Source organism: Aotus nancymaae, unplaced genomic scaffold (genome assembly GCF_030222135.1).
Source record: "Aotus nancymaae isolate 86718 unplaced genomic scaffold, 86718_ANA_hifiasm-v0.15.2.pri h1tg000007l, whole genome shotgun sequence".
In the NCBI taxonomy this organism is placed as follows: Eukaryota; Metazoa; Chordata; class Mammalia; order Primates; family Aotidae; genus Aotus; species Aotus nancymaae.
In genome coordinates this window covers 66,309,409-66,322,086 of record NW_026988418.1, presented here as the reverse complement: position 1 = coordinate 66,322,086, position 12,678 = coordinate 66,309,409, and the positions used below count along the sequence as shown (strand labels likewise).

At 41.7% G+C, this 12,678-nt stretch overlaps 1 protein-coding gene across 1 annotated transcript in view; it reads right to left on the bottom strand.

Moving 5' to 3' along the window:
- The window catches only part of AKNAD1 (AKNA domain containing 1), a 41,435-nt gene extending 40,767 nt beyond the window's left edge, over window positions 1-668 (bottom strand). Inside the window, exon 1 of the mRNA XM_064372749.1 lies at window positions 297-668. The gene's annotated coding sequence lies outside the window, so the exon portion shown is untranslated. The remainder of the gene's footprint in view (window positions 1-296) is intronic.
- Window positions 669-12,678: the final 12,010 nt, after the last annotated feature.

Genomic DNA, 12,678 nt, shown 5'->3' with positions numbered 1-12,678 from the left:
GCACAGCCACGTAACACTCGCAAGTCCGACACCCTACGCTTCTAAGATCAGCGCTACTGACTTTGTCACGGTAAGAGTTGGCTGTTGGAGGCAATGATTCCACAACCCAAATTCTGACTATTCCTTTTGTATCTGTCATTTAGAATGTGAATAGTGTACAGCTAAAAGCTTTACGTGCATGATCCATTAATAATTTGTACTGCACAAAGCAATATGCTGCTCTGCCTTCAACCAACACACACAGTGCTGCAGTCAACACGAAGAGGCCAAACCATGGCAGTTACATAGAAACTCACCAACATCCTGAAGTCTCTGGATATCACGGGGTGAACAAGTTGAAGGGCCTTGCAACACAGACAAGCAATCCTTTAAATCGTCTTTTTTTCAACAGTTGGAAGATGACTGCAGTTGAATAATAGAACAAAAACGGAGCTTCAAAATCATGGCGTGCCTGCTTCTTCTGGGTTCCTTTAACTGCAAGAAATCAGCTCTGAAGACCACATGGGGAACTTCTGATGTGATTCAAACTTTTGTCTTTTTTAATCTTTTAAGAGCATTCAAAAACACTTGGTCTGGCTGTTTTAATTTTCTCATTCTCTCCTTATATTCCTAGCTCAAGAATTCCATTTACACATGAAAGAAAATAGGAGACGGCTCAGAATAATATGTCGAAGGCCACACCCAGGGGTCAGGGATTCATGAATTTTGTATCCAGTGTATGGTGTTTCTAGATTAAAATATTTTGAAAGGTAATGTGATATAGGCTCCCGCTGTAATGACTGCATTTGATCACGCTCTGGTAATTCTATCAGCTAACTTTATCTCAGAAATGTGAGGAGCCACAGTGCAGTGCCTCTAACTGTAACCATATACCATTCAGTGAGGCCATCTGGCTTCACCCTGTCATTGTGGGGTGGCAGAAGGGAGACACTGTGATGGGCAACAAGTCAATCCAATACTCCTACGAGAGCCAGATGGGTGGATTATTTATAGTCAGTCTTAGGGATGGAGTCCTTTTGGGAGTGTACATGAATTTGATGACCAGCTGTTACAAATTTGTTTTCCTGAAACTATTTTAAAAGTTAGGGGGAGAAAAAAGCCTTTTGAAAGTATGAGTCAAGCAGTATTTGGAGAAACTTCCTGCCTGTGTTTTACCAGCAATCTTCGCTGGTTTTCCTTGCTCTTTGGTGAGGTTAGCACTGTCTTTTTATCCAGTTTTCCCATTGACACAGCTTAGTTTGTGCTGTAAACCATGGACCTTTGCTGTGCTTTCGGAACATTTAGAAAACTCTTACCAATTGATTTTCTGAAAATAATTCCAGTGATAAACTTTAAAACACACTGACTTAAAGAAGTATAATTTTTTTATTTTTGAGACAGAGTCCCGCTCTGTCGCCAGGCTGGAGTGCAGTGGCGCCATCTCAGTTCACTGCAACCTCCACCTCCCGGGTTCAAGCAATTCTGCCTCAGCCTCCCAAATAGCTGAGACTACAGGCGTGCACCACCACGCCCAGCTAATTTTTCTATTTTTAGTAGAGACGGGGTTTCACCATGTTGGCCAGGATGGTCTCGATCTCTTGACCCCATGATCCACCCATCTTGGTCTCCCAAAGTGCTGGGATTATAGATGTGAGAAACCACACCCAGCCAAAGCATAATTTTCAAATTTTATTTTATTTTTAAAGATAGAGTCTTGCTGTGTCACCCAGGCTGGAGTGCAGTGGCATGATTATGGCTCACTGCAGCCTCTACCTCCTGGGCTCAAGCAGTCCTCCCGCCTCAGCCTCCCAAGTAACTAGTACCACAGGCATACACCAGCACACCTGGCTAATTTTTTTGTTTTTTTGAAGACAGGGTCATGCTATGTGGCCCAGGCTCATCTCGAACTTCTGGGTTCAAGCGACCCTCCTCCTCGGCTCCCAAAGTGATGTGATTACAGGCATGAGCCACCATACCCAACCTCGAATAAGTATAGTTTTTTTTTATCTCATCCCTGAAACTCCTCTGCCCGTCTCTAAACTTTCGAACTTAAGTTTTGCAACCTCTTCCTGGACATAAGAAGAGCCAGAATATTTTAGAAAACTCCCCTTCCTCCCTTAACCAAAGACTTATCCTTCTCTCCTCTGCCCTCCTCCCCCTGCCTAAAGGAAGAACATTGACTTGTAATTATAATTTTTTTAAAATAATAAATACAAAGTTAAACATATTGCACATTGATACCTAATCTACGCTCCTCAAAATGATTTCTAAAAGTTATGATTTTGATTAAAAGTCTCTTTTTATATTAGAAGAAATATCTAGAGAATGAATCCCAAAATCTCTGTGTGGTAGGATTACAGGTAACTTTTATTTTCTCATTAGAACTGTTCCTTCATTTATTAAACAAATATTTATTGAGTGTACCTGTTAGGCACACTGTACCATGCTAGGTCCTGAAATCAAAAGGAAATATAGAGAACAGTTAGGTGTGTGGACTTTGGTGCCAGACTGAGCTGTGCTATCTTAGAGAAGTTGCTTAACTTTTCTGTTCCTTGATTTGTTCATCTGTAAAATGGGGGTATTAATAGCAATACCACATAGGGTTGTTGTGAAGACTGTGTGAGTTGGTGTTTAAATCAACACTTATGTAGCACAATGTGCCTGATGCTATTCTAATCATTTTCCAAATATTCATCTGTAAATGTGTTATAAGTTATTCCATGGTAGAAAAATAATAGCTATCAATACTTCCCTAACTCCTTTCTTGTAAAAAGCACAAAGCTCTTTGCATCATCATAAGTTAGCACCCCCAACACAATTAGGAAGTAAATATTACCTGATCCAATGCTGCAATGCCAATTTTTACTGGACGGTGTTAAAATACCGGAAGTGACAACCATATGAAAGGTAAATAATCAACATATACCCTTTTATGATAGGTTTGCATAGGCATCATAAGCGTTAATTAATAAAGCTCACAACACCTAGGTAAGGTATTTCTTTACCCTCTCATGCAATGTCATCATCTCAGAGAAGGAAACTCAGTACAAGGTTAACGACTTAGGACAGGAAACAATTATCTGCTCAAAAATAACAGCACTTTGCCTCTAAATAATACTTTTCAATCAACAGTATCCAGTCACATTGCAAACCCTAATTAAACACTCTCAGGAACTTAAGGATCTCCCTTTAACCTTGTGGAACAGATTGAAGGGGAGGAAGTGGTTTAGCGAAAATTACACAGCAGGCCACTAGTAGCCAGGATTTAATCCCTTCAAATCCGGTATGAGGTGTGACTTAAAAGCCTACTGTGTGGTAGGTGCTTTGTGTATATCTCCTCAGTCCTTTCCACAGCCCCTAAGGTAAATATCATTGCTTCTTTAAGATGAGAACTGAGGATCGGTGGCTCATGGCTGTAATTCCAGCTCTTTGGGAGGACAAGGGGGGCAGATCACTTGAGGATAAAAGTTTGAGACCAGACTAGACAACATGGCGAAACCCTGTCTCTACTAAAAATACAAAAAAAAAAAAAAACCGGACATGACGGTGTGCACCTGTGGTCCCAGGTGCTCGGGAGGCTGAGCCATAAGAATCACTTGAGCCTCGGAGGCAGAGGTTGCAGTGAGCTGAGATCATGCCACTGCACTCCAGCCTTGGGTGACAGAGTGAGACAAAAAAAAAAAAACTGAGCTCAGAGGAACAAAGCTAGGAAAGGTCATCCAAAGCCAACATGCTTCTACTCCTGTAAGACCACATGGCACAAACAGGAAGAAGAAATAGAAGCAGTCAGACTCATCAGTGTTTTTTTTTAAATAAGATTGGTTATTGTTTTAATTTCCTATTGCTTCTATAACAAATTGTTAAGGAACAAAATTTCAACATATTGATTTCAAAGATCTAATTGGCTTTTATTAGCACCTCATGAATCAGGCCGCATCCCTTCTATGAAACAGAAAGGCTCTTCAATGAGCTTAGCAGAGAGGCTGGGCTTTATAGGCAGAAAAGACTGATGTAAGCAGAAATAAGGAACAAGGAACAAAAAGCGGATTGGTTGTTTCAAAGTGACTTCAAGCACAGGGGACTTCCTTATCTGCCTGATCAAGTTGACTGGGCCCCATTAGATAGGTTGCTGTGAATTTCCTGCTTTTTGGAAAACTGACTCCTTTCTAAGTTCAGGTTGGTTACGTGGTCCCTAGCACAGGTGATCCATTCTAGTTTGATCTGGTCTGTTGGGGCCCAGTGCAGGCGCTCCATTAACCAGTGACCTCTCATAAATTTTATTTCACAAAGTTATCACAAATGTAGTGTAAAACTACACAAATTGATTAAGTTCTGGAGGTCAACGTCTGCAAATAATTTCACTAGATTGAAATAAAGGCGTAGGCAGGGCTGCATTCCTTCTGGAGGCTTGACAGGACAATCAAGTTTCTTGCCTTTTCCAGCTTCTAGAGACCATTTGCATTCCTTGACCCGTGGACCCTTCCTTCACCTTCAAAAGCAACATCACAACATCTTCAAATTTCCCTGACTCTGACACTCCTGCCTCAGTCTTTCACTTACAGGGACTCTTGTGATTACATTGGGCTCACCCAGATAATCTAGGGTAATCGTCTCAAGACCCTTAATTTAATTGCACTTGCAAAATTCCTTTGACATGTAAGGTAACACATTCATAGATTCCAGAGATTAATACTTGGACAACTTTTGGGGCCACTGTTTTGCTTACCACAGTACTCTTTTGGATGATTCTTAGAAAAATAGGATCTATATCTCATCATTTCATCCCCAAGCAGCATTTATTTTATTTCCAGGGTGTACTGCTATCCCAAAGCCCCTCTCGATGTGAAGCGTTTTTATCCCATAGAACAATTGTAATTTATTGAGATTCAGAAGGAGGGCATACCTCAAAATTGGAAAGTTTTAAAAAATTAAAAATGATAGACATTGATACATGCAACTGTAATACATGGATGAATCTCAAAATATAGTTATTTATCACTTAACACCAGGGATACATTCTGAGAAATGCATCATAGAGTGTACTTACACAAACTAGATGGCATGGCCTACTACACACCTGGGCTATGTTGTATAGCCTATTGCTTTTAGGCTAGAAACCTAATTTAGCATGTTACCATACTAAATTATGTAGGCAGTTGCTACTCAATAGTATTTATGTACCTAAACATAAAAAAGGTTCGGTAAAAAGATGGTAATATAATTTTACAGAACCACTGTCATATATGTAGTCTGTCACTGACCAAAATGCTATTATGTGGTACATGACTGTAATTTAGCTATTTGAAAGAAGCCAGGTCCCTCCCTCTCTCTCTCTCTCTCTCTCTCTCTCTCTCTCTCCCTCCCTCCCTCACACACACACACACGCACACATAGTATATATTGTATCATTCCATTTGTATAAAATTGTGAAAAATGCCAAGTGATATATAATAATAGAAAGTAGATCGGTGGTTGCCTGAGTTGGGTGGAGGTTGAGAAGACAGATAGGAATGACCAAGAGGCAGGAGGAAATTTTTAGGAGTGATGGATATGTTGATTGTGGTGATTTTTTTTCAGAACTTAACAAATTGTGCCCTTTAAATATGCGCTGTTGATTGTATGTCAGCTATGACTCAAGAAAGCTGTTAGAAATAATACATAATCCCAGTATTTTGGGACAGCAAGGTAGACGGATCACTTGAGGTCAGGAGTTTGAGACCAGCCTGGCCAACATGGTGAAACCCCGACTCTACTAAAAATACAAAAATTAGCTGGGCTTGGTGGTGCACACCCATAGTCCCAGCTACTTGGGAGGCTGAGGTGGGAGGATCACTTGAATCCAGGAGGCAGAGGTTGCTGTGAGTTGAGATCACGCCACTGCACTCCACCCTGGGTGTCAGAGGCAGATCCTGTCTCAAAATAATAATAATAATAATAATAATAATAATAATAATAATAATACATGAGCAGGCCCTGGTGGCTCACACCTGTAATCCCAGCACTTTGGGAGTCCAAGGCTGAAGGATCACTTGAGGCTAGGAGTTTAAAACCAGCCTGGGCAACACAGCAAGACTCTATCTTTAAAACACACACACACACACACACACACACACACACACACACACCAGCTGGCACAGTGACAGAGGCTCCTAAGTTTGTAGTCCTAGCTACTCGAAAGGCTGAGGCAGAGGGGACTGCTTGAGCCCGGGAGTTGGAGGCTGCAGTGAGCTATGATCACACCACTGCACTCTAGCTTGGGTAACAGAGGGAAGGAGACTCTGTCTCAAAAACATAATATTCATCCATGAAAAGAAACTTTAAAATCCTCCAAGGCACACAGGCAGCTTCATAAAATGAGATTATAGAGCCAGGGAGAAACTTGTCTCAGACAGCAGTAACGTTATCTATAAAGCTCTTCAGAACATTTTTAGTGACCTCATTCATTTTAGGTTATCATTTTAGGATAATTGCAGGTTTGCAAGTGTAACACATTTGAGAGTTTATTTTGCATGCTAAGCTCGACATGGCCTTTGAGGCCCTTTGTGAACTGCAGCAGCCTACCTCTCCAACCAGTCTTCCTACCACACCCTGCCTTGAAATTCATGCTTCAGCAATCCCAAGCTATTTATAGCTCCCCAAGCTCACCTGGTGTTTTATGTCCCCACGTCTTTGAACAAGACATGCCTGGAATGCCCTTCCTCTCTGGCCTTCTTGGCCAAGCGAGGTCATCCCTTTGTCCTTTGCCAATTCATGCGCTGTACAAGGTTCCTCGGTTACACCTTCCCCGCTATCTTGTAATTAATTGTTTCATATCTGTCCTGTCGCAGGCCTATCTGTACTCTCAACCTGGGCATATGGCAGGGATGGCAGGGTCTCGACCTTTATTTCATGGAGCTGGAAATGCTCCCAGTGTGTCACGGTGGTATACATGAGAACCATTAGGATGTCTACGGGGAGGAAGATCCTTGGGTGTTGCTGGATGCAGGGATAAAGCGTGGTCCTGAAGTTGGTGGCAGTGACGCTCCTGCAGCCTGAACTAGAGCAGTTGGTTCTCAGTAGGATGGTAGGACCACCCAGAGGCTTTTGGAAATGGAGGGAGGGTGCAGCTGGCATTTGGTACTCAGGGGCCACAGTGGAAGCAAGGTACGGAACAGCCCTGTGCAAAGAACGCTCTTGTCCAAAACATCAGTAGGGCCCCCAGTAAGAAACGCTACTCAAGGATAAAATGTGTTTTTTTCTGTCAAGGCTGCAAATAATCCTCTTCCTTAGTGCTTCATGTGAGTGTGATGTGCAGCTAGTGACGAGGACTGGAATCCTCTCCCTGAAGTGCTCATTCTCTGCACTTACTCTTTGGCCCCTGGGACTCACCTGTCCCCTGAACTTCTTTTGTTTCTCAAATACACTGCCTCCTGCCCACCTTAGACCTCCCCTTCATCTGTTCCCAGGGTCTGAAGTGTCCACCCCACCTTCCTCCTGCCTTTCTACCTGGTTACTTCTTACTCAACTCTTAGCACATCACTTCCTCCAGAACCTTCTCTCATTCTTGCGGTAGGCCAGGGTCCCCGATGTAAGCCTCCAGAGTACTCCGTGTATCTCCTTAGTAGCATTTATCACAATAATAAAATACTGGTGGAAGGAGGGAGGGGAGAGAGTGAGAAATGGGAAGGCAGATGGGGAGGAGGGAAGGAAGGGAGGAAGACCTGTTTGGCTGCTGGAGGAGAGTGGAGAAGCACAAGTTGTTTAAAAACTGAGTTTCGGCCAGGCACGGTGGCTCACGCCTGTCATCTCAGCACATTGGGAGGCTGAGCCAGGCAGATCACAATGTCAGGAGATCGAGACCATCCTGACCAACATAGTAAAACCCCGTCTCTACTAAAAATACAAAAATTAGCTGAACATGGTGGCATGTGCCTATAATCCGAGCTACTCGGGAGGCTGAGGCAGGAAACAGCTTGAACCAGGGAGCTGGAAGTTGCGGTGAGCCAAGATCGCGCCACTGAACTCCAGCCTGGCAACAGAGAGAGACTCCATCTAAAAAAAAAAAAACCCTAAATTTGACCCTTAACTCTGCTCCTTAGTAATCAAGGACCTTGGATAAGTTATCTAAGTGATCTGAACCTCGGTTCCCACATCCACAAAATGGGGATAAAGGGTGCTCATGGCAATTAAATTAGCTAAATATATGGAAGTGCCTTGCTCAGTATCTGACACATGGTGGGTGCTCAAAAACTGTCAAATCCTTTTACCTTCTCTCCTTCTTCCTCTTCCCCAAATGGAAGAGCAAGTAAGGGTGAAAATTTAACTGAGAAAGGTGGACTGAAAAAGCCTTTGTACCTAGGTTGCTAGAGAGAACATCTATAATCCTCCTAAATGGATTTGAGAGGCTCTGTGAACACAAAAATGTCTTAAAGGAAGCCTGTGGTCAGGGGATGAACAGTCATAATTGGTGAGAGTGGGGGCAATGGGTAGAATTCATAGACATTGACGTGGTCGCGTTGCTCAAATATTCATTAAAGCTCTACCCTTTTCTGCACAATCCCTCCAACGTGCTAGCAAGTATCCGTAGGATGACTACACCTGGTTTCTTGGAAAGAATGTGACCCAGTGGGGAAGTGAGACAGCACTAAAAATTTACTTAGTTCTTATGCCTAGTGCTCCATTATTGGAACACTAAGCATGTGGGAGTTATTTATATTCTACTGCACAAGGTCATCGTGAAGGTCTGATTGCAAAAATTCAAAAAAATTGCAACCTCAGGCATAAATGGGTTAATGTCTCTGAGACCAGAGCCCTACCAAGGTTCTACTAACGCAAAACACAATGGTTTGGGAAGGGTCAGTGACAACTATCTGAGGTGGAGTCTAGCCACTAAAGTAGAAAGAATTCCAAATGATGACAATTTGGATTGGTATGATTTGCCTAAACCTCTGGGCACATTTGCAATCCCATTATTAAGACTGATAATAGCATTATAAAACAGTGACATTATCTTCAGAGGAGAGCATATGAGCAAGCGTATTACCCTACAGGCAAACAGAGTCTTAGAAGTTAGGTATGTGGAAGGCTTCTAGGCTCATCGTAAGAGTCTTGTTTCCTTTCTAAGCAAGCCACCCTACTGAGTTTTTGAACAATGTGATAGTAATGAAGTTTCACCGGCAGCTTCTCTGCAACTTCCTTTACATCTGACACTGTGTGAATTAAGAGCACTTGATTGCTTTGTTTGCAAAGCAAAGGCAGCCTCTAGATCTGCTGTTAACCGGCGATAGCGCCCACCTCAACTTTAGTGAACCCTGAAAGTATCAATATAGTTTCACCAACTCTGTAAAAGAAGAGAGATGTCTCCTGGTTAAAGCCCTAAGCTACTTACTTGCTTCTCTTTCTCAGACAGGCTTCTTAAACCTACCTTCTTTGGTCTACAAGTCCTAAAGGGTTTCCATGCTCAGTTGCCTTTGCCAACTGCTCGAGGTTTTAAAATTGAAAGTCCTTCATCCTGGGACCCTCTCAGTCTTGGGATGACTGGTCACACCAACTCTCCACCCCACCCAACCACTAACATCTGTATTATCCCCCTCACACAAGCACTTTAGTCTCTTTTCATATTTTTTTTAATAGAAAGACACCAGAAGGAAATGATAGAGAGGCACATGTAGGAAATATGTACAAATCCATAGTGGTTTTTCTTAATTTTTAACTTTTTTTTTTTTGAGACAGTGTCTCACTCTGTCACCCAGACTGGAGTGCAGTAAGGTGATCTCAGCTCACTGCACTCTCTGCCTCCTAGGCTCAAGTGATCCTTCCACCTCAGACCCCCAAGTAGCTGAAATTACAGGCGTGTGCCACCACACCCAGCTAATTTTTGTATTTCTAGTAGAGCCAGGGTTTTGCCATGTTGGCCAGACTGGCCTTGAACTCTTGGACTCAGGTGATCCACCTGCCTTGAGCTCCCAAAGTGCTGGGATTAGAAGCGTGAGCCACCACGCCCAGCTAGTTTTTAACTTTTTTATATTGTTTTATATTTATCAGCTTATTGTAGAAAATGTGAAAAATAGAGAAAAGTATAGAGAGACAATGCTTTAGCATAATTGTTTCTAGTGTTTTGAGGTCATAATATATAAAAAATTTTATACAATGCTTTTTTTCACTTAATGTCAACATTTCCCCATGTTATTAAAAACTTTGAAATGAATACGTGTTTTTAATAGTTATATTCACTACATGGCTATGTTATAATCATTTCCCTAACGACAGACCTTTAGGGTATATCCCAGTTTTCAACATTTTCTTTTTTTTGTTTTTGAGATAGGATCTTGCTCTGTCACCCAGGCTGGAGTGCAGCGGCACAATTAGAGCTCAAGCTATCCTCTCACCTCAGCCTCCCGAGTAGCTGGGACCACAGGTGTGTGCCACTACACCCAGCTAATTTTAAATTTTTCAGTAGAGATGGAGTCTCGCTACGTTGCCCAGGCTGGTCTCAAACTCCTGGACTCAGGCGATCCTCCTACCTCAGCCTCCCAAAGTGCTGGGATTACAGGAGTGAGCTACTGTAACTGGCCTCAGTATTTTAAAATAACACAACAATAAAACATCTTTGCCTGTATTTCTAATTATTTCCTTAGGATAGATTCTTAGATGGGAAAGTATTAGGACAGAGTATAAGTATTTTAATGCTCTTAATATAAAAACAAAATAGACTACAAGCACATACTCATCAACATTGTGGGAATAATATACTGCTATGCTCTCTGCAACACTAAATCGTAATATTTTTTAAAATCTTTGTTAATTAAAAAAGGTATTTTAGTGTTTTAATTTGTAGTACTTTGATAATTCATGAAGTTGGATATTTTTCATGTTTATTGTCCATTTTTATTTCTTCATTTGTGAATTATCTCTGACCCCTGCACATTTAGCTATTATCTACAATATGACTTTTTTAATTACAAGTAATACATGTTCATTGTAAAACATACTAGAAAACATTAATACTTATAGTGCTTTATAACCTGCTCCTAAAGGAAACTGAATCCAATACATTGTGAATACCTCTCCATGTCAACCAATATGTATCTTAGCTAGCAAATAAATTCAATTGCTGCCGGGTATGGTGGCTCATGCCTGTAACTCCAGCACTTTGGGAGGCCGAGGCGGACGGATCATAAGGTCAGGAGTTCGAGACTAGCTTGACCAACATGGTGAAATCCCATCTCTACTAAAAATACAAAAATTAGCCAGGTGTGGTGGCAGTCACCTGTAATCCCAGCTACTCAGGAGGCTGAGGCAGGAGAATCACTTAAACCCAGGAGGCAGAGGTTGCAGCGAGCCGAGATGGCGCCATTGCCATTGTACTCCTGCCTGGGCAACGGAGCGAGACTTTGTCTAAAAACAAAAAGATTCAATTGCTGCACGATATTTCTCTGTATGGATGACCAAGAACCGTTTTCACCAATCTTTTGAACGTGTAACTGGTTTCAAATGTTCAAATATTAAAAATGATTGTGTGATAAGCATCCTGGTGCATTTATTTTGCACACTTGCTGATTGTTTATGTAGATAAAGTCCTAAAGAATGGATTTGTTTGATCAAGAGGTTCTGAGGCTTTTGACACATATTACAAAATCTTCCTCCAAGATGGTTATACTAATTTGCAGCTCCAACAATAGCTTATGACAGGACTCAATTCATCACATCCTCACCAACAGTGGGTAACATAATTTTTTGAAATCTGAAGTCTGATGGGCAAAAATAGGAGTCCCATTGTTGTTCCAGTTTGCATTTATTTAAATAATGACAAAGCTGAAGTTCATATGTGAGCTCATTACGGTCACTAAAGTGCTGGTCCTTGTCCTTTGCAATTGGGCTGTTGTCTTTTTTTCTTTTGGGTTATTTCATTGTAAGAGGTTAGGTTGTAAGGTTATTTCATTTAAATACTGAGTATTTAGTATTAACTCCGTCAGTAACACAGGTCTCCATTTGTCCTTTTCCTTTTGAATTTTTAAGAGTCAGTATATATAGAGAGAGTAAAAGCATGGCTCCTGAGACAGATTGGTTCTGCCATTTACTAGCCTTGGCGGATGCTGCATTAGGTGCCCTGGTTAAATATGTTTTACTGACCAGAGCACCTGTCTCTCTGCTGTTATGAGGTTGGCTGCAAGAACTCACAGGTGCTCCTTTCTCTGGAGAGTTTACACTAGGGAGAGCAGCCACACCTGGGGGGATTACGCCCCACTTTATCCTGATACAAAGGTACAAACAGCCAGCACCCTTGTGTAAGATGGCCGCTAATTCTGCAGTATGGTTTATGCTCCAGATTCTAAAGCCCTCCCTCGATGGAGCAGACCAAGGCTAGGATTTCCTAAGATCCATTCTTGCTTGGATCTTCCCCTTCCCTATCCTGTTTTGCTCTCTCCCTAATGGGTTCCTCCTGAAGAGCCCTCCCTCAATAAATCATAGGGATCTAAGTCCTATCTTGGGATTGGCTTCTAGGGAAACCTACTTAAGATACTGTAAAAAATGGGGATGATGTTAGTACCTAATTCATAGGGTTGCTGTGGAGATTAAATAATGGTTAAAATAATAATAATAGCAAAATTTAGCACTTATATATGCTAGGCCCTGTTCTAAACACTTTACATGTATTAATTCATTTAGTCCTTACATCAGTCAATGTCCAGGTATAATCCTCAAACATGAAAAATGTTT